This window comes from Phocoena sinus, chromosome 14 (assembly GCF_008692025.1).
Source record: "Phocoena sinus isolate mPhoSin1 chromosome 14, mPhoSin1.pri, whole genome shotgun sequence".
Classification (NCBI taxonomy): domain Eukaryota; kingdom Metazoa; phylum Chordata; class Mammalia; order Artiodactyla; family Phocoenidae; genus Phocoena; species Phocoena sinus.
The window spans coordinates 78874910-78884017 of record NC_045776.1 but is presented as its reverse complement, the minus strand read 5'-3'; the positions used below and the strand labels follow the sequence as shown (position 1 = coordinate 78884017).

Genomic DNA, 9108 nt, shown 5'->3' with positions numbered 1-9108 from the left:
GGGGACCAAAAAAATCCCCCTTAATCTTACAGGTTTCCCTGAGAGGAAATGAAATAATGGTTGTGGTAGTGTTTTGTGATCACTTTCTACTAGCTATGTGACCAATACTCCCTGTGCCTCAGTTTCATCACCTGCAACATGGGTTTACCAGGAGAACATTCCTCAGAGTTTTGCTGCAAAATAAGTGAATGAGGTCAATCAGAAACAAAAGTTTAGGGAAGGATTAAGGACAGTGACCAACCATCCTGGTTTGCCCACATCTGACCTGAGCGGTTGGTTCTTGGGATGGAAAATCCCCAGCAAACCAGGACGAGCTGGTCACTGCAGCAGTCAATGACTTAATGCAGTGTCTGACACCTAGTAAGGTCCAACTGGCATTAATTAGCTCAGTGAGTAAGGCTGATGCTCCAACCAATGAGCTCAGAATCTAGAAGGTCCCAGATGGTTTTAATGAGCAGCCAGTGCCTGGAGGCGGTAAAAACCCCTCTCCACCACATTCTCAACCCTGCCTACAGACGGGAGCCACTCTGAGTGCTTTTGGAAACTCTCCACGCAGGGCCCCCATGCCCAAAGGTAACGGAATCAGAAGCTCTGGTGTGCGGCTTGGCATCGTTATTTTTTTTTTACTTGAAGTACAGTTGATTTACAGTATTATATTAGTTTCAGGTGTACAACATAGTGATTCGATATTTTTATAGTTTATACTCCATTTAAAGTTATTACAAAATATTGGCTCTATTCCCTGTGCTGTATATTACATCCTTGTATCTTATTTATTTTATGCCTAGTGGTTTGTACCTCTTAATCCCTTTCCTCTATCTTGCCACCCACCCCTTTCCCCACTGGTAACCACTAGTTTGTTCTCTGAGTCAAAAGGATACATGCACCCCAGTGTTCACAGCAGCATCATTCACAATAGCCAAGATATGGAAGCAACCTAAGTGCCCATCAACAGATGAATGGATAAAGAAGATGTGGTACACACACAACACACACACACACACACACACACACAGAGGAATATTACTCAGCTATAAAAAAAAGAATGAAATTTCATCATCTGCAACAACGTCGATGGACCTGGAGGGTACTGTGCTTAGTGAAGTGAGTGAGAGGGAGAGAGACAAATACTGTATGTTTTCATTAATATGTGGAATCTAAAAAATTAAACAAACAAATGAATACAACAAAACAGAAACAGTGCACAAACACTGGCACTGTTATTTTTGACGAGTTCCTGCATGAATCTAATGAGCAGGCAGCAATGAGGACCCCTGCTCTAAAGCAAAGCAGGCTCCCACCCAAGGGAAGTGCATCCTTGCACACATACTGGGTGACTCTCGGGGGCCAGTCATTTAATCAAGGTTGTTATGAGGATTAAAGAAGAGAAAGCAACCTGAGAAGAAGCTCAGTAAGTGATAGGCTTACTATTATTTTAATTAATTAATTAGTTTGTTTATTTATTTATTCATGGCTGCATTGGGTCTTCATTGCTGCACGCGGGCTTTCTCTAGTTGCGGCGAGCAGGGGCTACTCTTCGTTGCGGTACATGGGCTTCTCATTGTGCTGGCTTCTCTTGTTGCAGAGCACGGGCTCAGTAGTTGCGGCGCACAGGCTTAGTTGCTCCGCAGCATGTGGGATCTTCCTGGACCAGGGCTCGAACCTGTGTCTCCTGCATTGGCGGGCGGATTCTTAACCACTGTACCACCAGGGAAGCCCGGTAGGCTTATTATTATTCACTTAATCAGCATAATGAGGTGGTTAAGAGCCCAGACTCTAGAGCCTGCCTAGATTCCAACCCCAGCCCTGCCACTTTCTGAGTATGCAGATATGAGAAAGTGACCTGCCTCTCAGTACCCCAGTGTCCTCATCTGTAGAATAAGGATGTGGATTTTTGTCTCGTGGGGTTGTTATGAGAATTAAAGGAGTGAAGATGGAAGCATCAAATAAGAGCTGAGTAATCGAGGTAAGGCATATTATTATTCCTCAGCATGCATTAATGAACCCACTTTGCAGATGAAAATAAAATTGAGGCTTAAACAGTTTGTCCAGGTTCACAGCTACTAAGCATTGGGGCCAGCAGCTGCCAGATCAGATCACCTGCTTCTGTCACCCTTCCACAGAGTTCACCACCCTGGCTATGTGCCTTCCCTTGCCTGGCCCCATGTCTGCCCCCTGTGTTTTTCTCACCATCCTCACAATTTCAGTTTCTAGGCCCCGCAGCCACAGGCAGACATGCAATACTAATCACCAAAATGAGTTCTGAGTCAAAGACACAAACATAAACAGGGTCCCCGCATCCAGGTGAGTTTTCCAGGTAGACTTCATTCTTAAGGGCAGTTGTAAGTTCACAGCAAAATCAAGCAAGAAGTACAGAGAGTGCCATGTGCCACCTTCCCCAACATGCACAGAATCACCTCAACACCCCCCCCCCACAGGAGTGGCTCACTGGTTACAGTGATGAACCTACAGTGACACATCGTTATCACCCAAAGCCCACAGTTTACATCAGGGTTCACTCTGGTGGTGTACATTCTAGTTTTGACAAATGTACAATGACAGGTATCCACCACTGTAGTATTACTTAGGATAGTTTCTCTGCCCTAAAAGTCCTCTGTGGGGACTTCCCTGATGGCATAGTGGTTAAGAATCCACCTGCCGGGTGGGAGTGAGGTAGATGCAAGAGGGAAGAGATATGGGGATATATGTATATGTATAGCTGATTCACTTCGTTATAAAGCAGAAACTAACACACGATTGTAAAGCAATTATACTCCAATAAAGAAAAAAAAAGACAATATCACATTAAAAAAAAAAAGAATCCACCTGCCAATGGAGGGGACAGGGGTTTGACACCCGGTCCGGGAAGATCCCACATGCCACGGAGCAACTAAGCCCATGCACCACAACTACTGAGCGTGCGCTCTAGAGCCCAAAAGCCACAACTACTGAGGCTGTGTGCCACAGCTACTGAAGCCCGCATGCCTAGAGCCCGTGCTCCACAACAAGAGAAGCCACCGCAATGAGAAGCCCGCGCACCACAACAAGAGTAGCCCCCGCTCGCCGCAACTGGAGAAAGCCCATGTGCAGCAACAAAGATCCAACACAGCCAAAAATTAATTAAGTAATTAAAAAAAAATTCTGTGTGGACACCAGCATTTTTTGGAAACTCCCCAGGTGAGTCTAAGGTACAGCCAGGCTTGAGAACCACTGCTGTAGCTAGCAAGAAGTGAGTTAATAAGCATGTAAATCTTGAAGAGAACTTGCTCTTGGAAGAGTGGAAGTGAGTTTTGAAAGAGAAAGATGAGGAGAATTCCCTGGCAGTCCAGTGGTTAGGACTCAGCACTTCCACTGCTGGGGCCCGGGTTCAATCCCTGGTCAGGGAACTAAGACCCCACAAGCCACGCAGCGTGGGAAAAAAAAAAGATGAATAAAGAAAGGTTATTGAGATAACAGAACAGTGTCATGAAAAGTAGAGAAAGGATGGATTTTTTAAAGGAGAAGATGGAACATCCTGCAGGAGTGAAGAAAATTAAGAAATGTGGAGAAGGAGAATAGATAATGTTTTTGCAAGATCTTTGGTGGCCTCTGAAAGTTCAGATCCAATAGACTATATGGGTCGGGTAGGGTGTGGAAGCAAACTTGCAGGGCGTTGGCATTGAGTGAGTGGTGAAATGGAGGCTGCAAATATTTTTTAAGAAGAATAGGAATAAGGTAGCCAAATAGGAGAGCAAGTCCAAGGAAGGGGTCTTTTTTTAAGAGTGTATATATACTATCTATCTATCTAATCTAGCTATCTATGTGTATATATGTGTGTGTGTGTGTAGATACACACACACACACACACACACACACATATACATATACACATACATACAAATTTGCAGGCAAAGAAAAAATCTGTGAAGAGGCAGAGATCAAAGGTCCTAGAAAAAAGGAAGTTTGGGGGTGAGACCTTGAAAGGCAGTGCCTAGAGGTGGGATGAAGGACAGAGGTGGGTTTGCTTGTAGGAGAAAAAAATATATATTCTTCTACCTCCAAGGCTAGAAGGACAGAAATAAATGGTGGTAAGGACATGTGTAAAGGTAAAGAGGTCACTTGAAGGACTTCAGGTGTGAAGGCACCAATCTCTGAAGCAAAGTAGAAGCCAAGGTCACCTACTGGGACTTGAGAAGACAGAAGAGGGGACTTTGGGACTTGAGGAAAGTTGGGAAAAAGAAAGGAAGAACTCTTGGAAGGACTTCGATAGACCTTAGTACAATGCCAGGCACAAGTTAAGTGCTTAATACTTAGTTAGCTAGTTAGTTACTTTTAAGAGGAGATGATGCGGTTTTCTAAAGTGGATATCTTCACAAAAGGATTACAGAGGGATGGGGAAGATACCCTTTTTAGAGCTCTTATCACATACAAGGTTAATTTCCTCATCAGTTCTGTTGCAGATTCTATCTTTTCTCAGGAAATGAGGGCCCATGCCACACCCCCTTGACCCACCTCAGATTTCAGCCGCATCTATGGGGGATAAGGCCATGTCCACTGACAACATCACACATCAAATGCCCCCTTGACTCTCCGGTTTTCTGCCTCAAAGCCACAGGAAAAGCCTTCACAGGTGCCTTCTAGAAGTACAGAGTGGTGCATGCCCCCAGGGGCAACCCTCAACCAACACGAGACAGAAGGCAGCAGGCATATATCTCCTGTCCTTTGGGGGGACAGCTTTGAAGTGCATTCTCCATGGTTCCTCTGAAGGTTGCCTACAATGTTGGCCTGCTCAGTAATGCACCTCTTTGTCCTCCCCTGTCTCACCTCCCCATTCCCTCATTCTTGCTTCCTGAGTCGTTTCCTGAATACACTACCTACACCTACACCCAAGTCCTTGTCTCAGGGCCTGCTTTTGAATGAATGCCAACCAGAACACGCATGTTTCACTACACCGTGGAGCCCCATGAGGACTCTGTTGGACTCTGCTGCACCACCCAGGTGCTCCTTCAGGACTGAAGGATTACTCCCCCAACTGCTGAGTTCCTACAAGGATTGCCTCAGCTGGAAAGAGCTGTTTCACCCAAGGTCACTGCTGCCCACATCTAATGACTGACGGTCCTCTCATCCCCGACCTGGGACAGCCCTAAAGGGACACCCAGTTTCAGAAGCTCCCAGTAGGTTGGCTGAGTCTTCCATTCAGACTGTACCACAGCCCAACTGCCCCCTCTGCCCAATCCTGCTTCGTCCCTTCCCTCATCAGATGTTGATCCCAGAGCGCTCCCTACTTAACCTGCTGCATGTTCATGCTCTCCCTCAGAGTCCACATCCAGAGAAATTTCTCTGAGACACTTCTAGAGTGCTGCATTCTCAGTGCTTATACGATGCCGGGCTGGTAAACACGCAGTATACACTTACAAAACTGATTGATTGATTGACTAGAAGGTGGGGGAGCTCTCTATGGAAACTACCAAGAGAAGCCCACCTTCCACCTGCTGTCAGCATCTCCTGCCATTTTGAGGTCTGGCCACATCACTGCTAAGTAATTTCTCCCAGTGGCCTGAATGTGGGGGAAGCATTTCACAGTTTACCTCTCATGAACCTTTTACCCTCTCCCAGCCACAAACTCAAGGCTGCAAAAGCCAACCTAGTCCATGAACATCTCAAACCAGGAGAAATAAAATCTCTGTTGCACTTGACCTCTTGCTCTTGATTCAGAGAGTATTTAGAAGAGAGTCCAGGTGTGGGTCCAGAAGATGAAATGCAACTGCAAAATGTACCTGGGGCCAAAAGAAGTGTGGAGCTGTAAATAAACCACTTCCCTGGCTGCAATAAACCATTTCCCCGGACCTAGGTCTCTCCATATATGATGAACTGTCCAAAGAGAATGATTCTAAGACTCTCTCCAGTTGATCCTAGATCTCTCCATATATGATGAACTGTCCAAGGTTGGGAACTGACTGTATTCTGGTTCCTGCCTATTGAAAAGGATTTGGCTCAACCGGCCGCCTCAGCCCAGCAGCAGGGATCTGGGAGGCTAATGATGGGATTCAGAAGCCTGACCTTTGCGGCAGCACCTGCTTGGGATAAGGCCACAGCACGCTGGCCACAGAGGCAGCAGCAGCCAACAGCTCTGTCCAAATGCTGAAGAACTTCCTGGCTCTGGGTAATGAAGTCATGGTGAAGTATGCCTGTTCGTAAGCTTCAAGCCTTTGACCAGCAATTCCTTTTCTAAAAATGTACCCTGATGATGAATTACCTACACGGATGTTCATCAGAGCACTTTCTAAAATAATGGTGAAGGGCTAGAAACAACCTAAGTGTGTCCATCTGAAGGGGATTTGTTTTATAAATTATGGTCCAACATACCGGGGAATATAGTAATTAAAAACAATGTTATGATATACAATTATATTTGTTGGCATGTGATGACATGCCTCATGTATTGTTAAATAAAAAGTCAGTGCATCAGACATAAAAAACAAACCTACGGGTTACCAAAGGGGAGGGACGGGATAAATTGGGAGTTTGGGATTAGCAGATACAAACTACTAAATATAAAATAGAGAAACAACGAAGTCTTACTGTATAGCACAGGGAAATACATTCAATATCTTGTAATAAACTATAATGGAAAAGAATCTGAAAAAGGATATATATATATATATATATATATATATACAACTGTATCACTTTGCAGTACACCAGAAACTAACACAACATTGTAAATCGACTATACTTCAATTAAAAAAATTCTTTTAAAGTCAGTGTGTGCAGTATGCTTCCACTGGAAGGAAGAGGAGGTGGAAGAGGAAGATGATAGGAAAAAGGTGACGTGGTTCAAACCTGGTATCTTAAATTGTCCCATGGAAAGTGGCCAGAGTCCTCCTGGAGTCCCAAGACGCAGAAAATGATCTCAAAGCCATTTCTTTAAGGGCCCACTTTTTTTTTTAACTCAGGAAGGACAGCAGGAACAAAGGAAGAAAGAATGATGTAGCAAATCAACAACCAGGGGCTCCTGCTTTCTACTCTGAGATCTGCCACCAAACAGCTTCCTGACCTGGGCCTGTTTCCCCAACAGGGGGTGGGGTGAGCCTGAGTGACTGTAAAGGTTCCTTCCAAGTTTGACACTTCTGACTAAAGAATGATTCTAGGACTTCCCTGGTGGCGCAGTGGTTAAGAATCCACCTGCCAGTGCAGGGGACATGGGTTCGAGCCCCGGTCCGGGAGGATCCCACATACCACGGAGCAACTAGGCCCGTGCGCCACAACTACTGAGCCCTGGCACCACAACTACTGCTGAAGCCCGTGCACCTAGAGCCCGTGCTCTGCAACACGAGAAGCCACTGCAATGAGAAGCCCGTGCACTGCAACGAACAGTGGCCCCAGCTGGCCGCAACTAGAGAAAGCCTGTGCACAGCAACAAAGACCCAAAGCAGCCCAAAATAAATAATAAATAAATTTATAAAAAAAAAAAAAAGAAAGAATGATTCTAAGACTCTCTCCAGTTGATCCTAGATCTCCCTTTGCCTCTTCTCAGCCCCTGGTTGCCTCTACTGATATTCCCTAACTATGCTGAACTCTCTTAAGAGCAGGGAGTAGCAGACGTGTTTTAGGGCTTCTCTCTTGCCCCACAAACCTCACCTGAGAAGGAACCCATAATTTGGTAGGACAGGTCTAGACGGACATATTTGTTTCAAATGTCCCTGCCTTCCATAGTCACAGCTGATTGGGCGAAGGCTGGACACATGACCCCAAAAAAGCCAGTCCCTTTTTTTCTGGCCAATGACCAATTAGATCCTCATTCTTTCTTTCTTTCCCCTCCTTTCTCTTCTTTCTTTTCTCTCTCTGTTTCTCACTCTCTGTCATGTCTGTGATGGACGATGAAGTTACCAAGTCATATAGGGCAGTCATGTTGAGTCATGGATAGGCAGAGAAGGCCAAGCAAGAGAAAGAGGATCTAGAAACAGAAGAGAGAACATGTTCACCCTGGGAAACCAGAGGGCTGCTCTGTTCCTAGTGGTTTCCAAGTTCTGGTCTGCACAAGGCCTGGCTGTATTTCGTTTCATGTGTCCCTGAGATTCTCAAGTACATCCCTTCCCTGAGCTCGCCAAAATAGTTTCTGTTTCTTACAATGAACAGCCTCTAAGTAAAAATCAATGACTGTGTGTACGTCATACTTTGTTCTACATCTCTTGCACTTAGCTAAGGGTCTGGTATATATTTCAAATGTTGTTAACATATTAATAATTAATAATAACAGGTAACATTTATTGAGCACTTAGTACACACCTAATACTCGCCAAACACATTAAATGGACTGTCATTTAAACCTCACACTAAACCTATGATGGTTACAAGTCATCCCCATCTAACAAAGGGAGTAAATGAAGCTCAAAGAAACTGAGTCCAGGTTTCTCAACCTCGGCTTTATTGACATTTGGGACCAGATCATTCTTTGTTGTGAGGGCTGACCTGTGCATTGTAGGATATTTAGCAGCATCCCTGGCCTCTACCCACTAGATGCCAGTAGTAGCTTTGTTGCCAGAGCTGCTCCAAGTCTTTGCTCAACCCTCACCTTTAGCAGGAGTTAACAGAAATGTTTAACTTAAAGGGTCCAGCGATAAGAAAGGAAACTATAAACAAACAAATGAAAAGACAGATGGAACCAGCTGGGACCAAGATGGTGACAAATCTGACCTCCAACAGACCCTGAGTCTCATTATACATTGATTTTACTACATTAGCATAGTAAATGACACAACTACCAGCAGCCCTGACCAGACATTAGGACCAAAAAGGATAAAAAGGGGTCGAGACCCCACTCCCTTGAAAAAGCACTGACCCTTCCCTGTAGACTAATGCATATGCCACCCCATCATTAGCCTCACCCCTCCCTGCGTCTTTACTCGGTAAAATTAAATCCCTCTCGCCAGGTGGGCAAGACGTCGATCTGTGAACTTAGTTCCCGCTTCTCCATTCTTTGGCCACTGAATAAAGCTAGCCCTGTGTTGATCTCAGCTTTGGTTTCATTACTGGCTGCTCAAACCCCAATGGAAAAAGACCCCTCGCCCGCTAAGGTAGAGAGCCTCGGCCAGGCTAGGGCCCAAGCAGGGTCTATATGACTTAATT

The 9108-nt window shown here is 45.2% G+C and overlaps 1 non-coding gene across 1 annotated transcript; it reads left to right on the top strand.

The window, feature by feature from the left end:
• Window positions 1–3314: 3314 nt before the first annotated feature.
• On the top strand, window positions 3315–3386 carry TRNAG-UCC. The gene has a single exon. It is a non-coding gene; the product is annotated as a tRNA-Gly (tRNA).
• Window positions 3387–9108: the final 5722 nt, after the last annotated feature.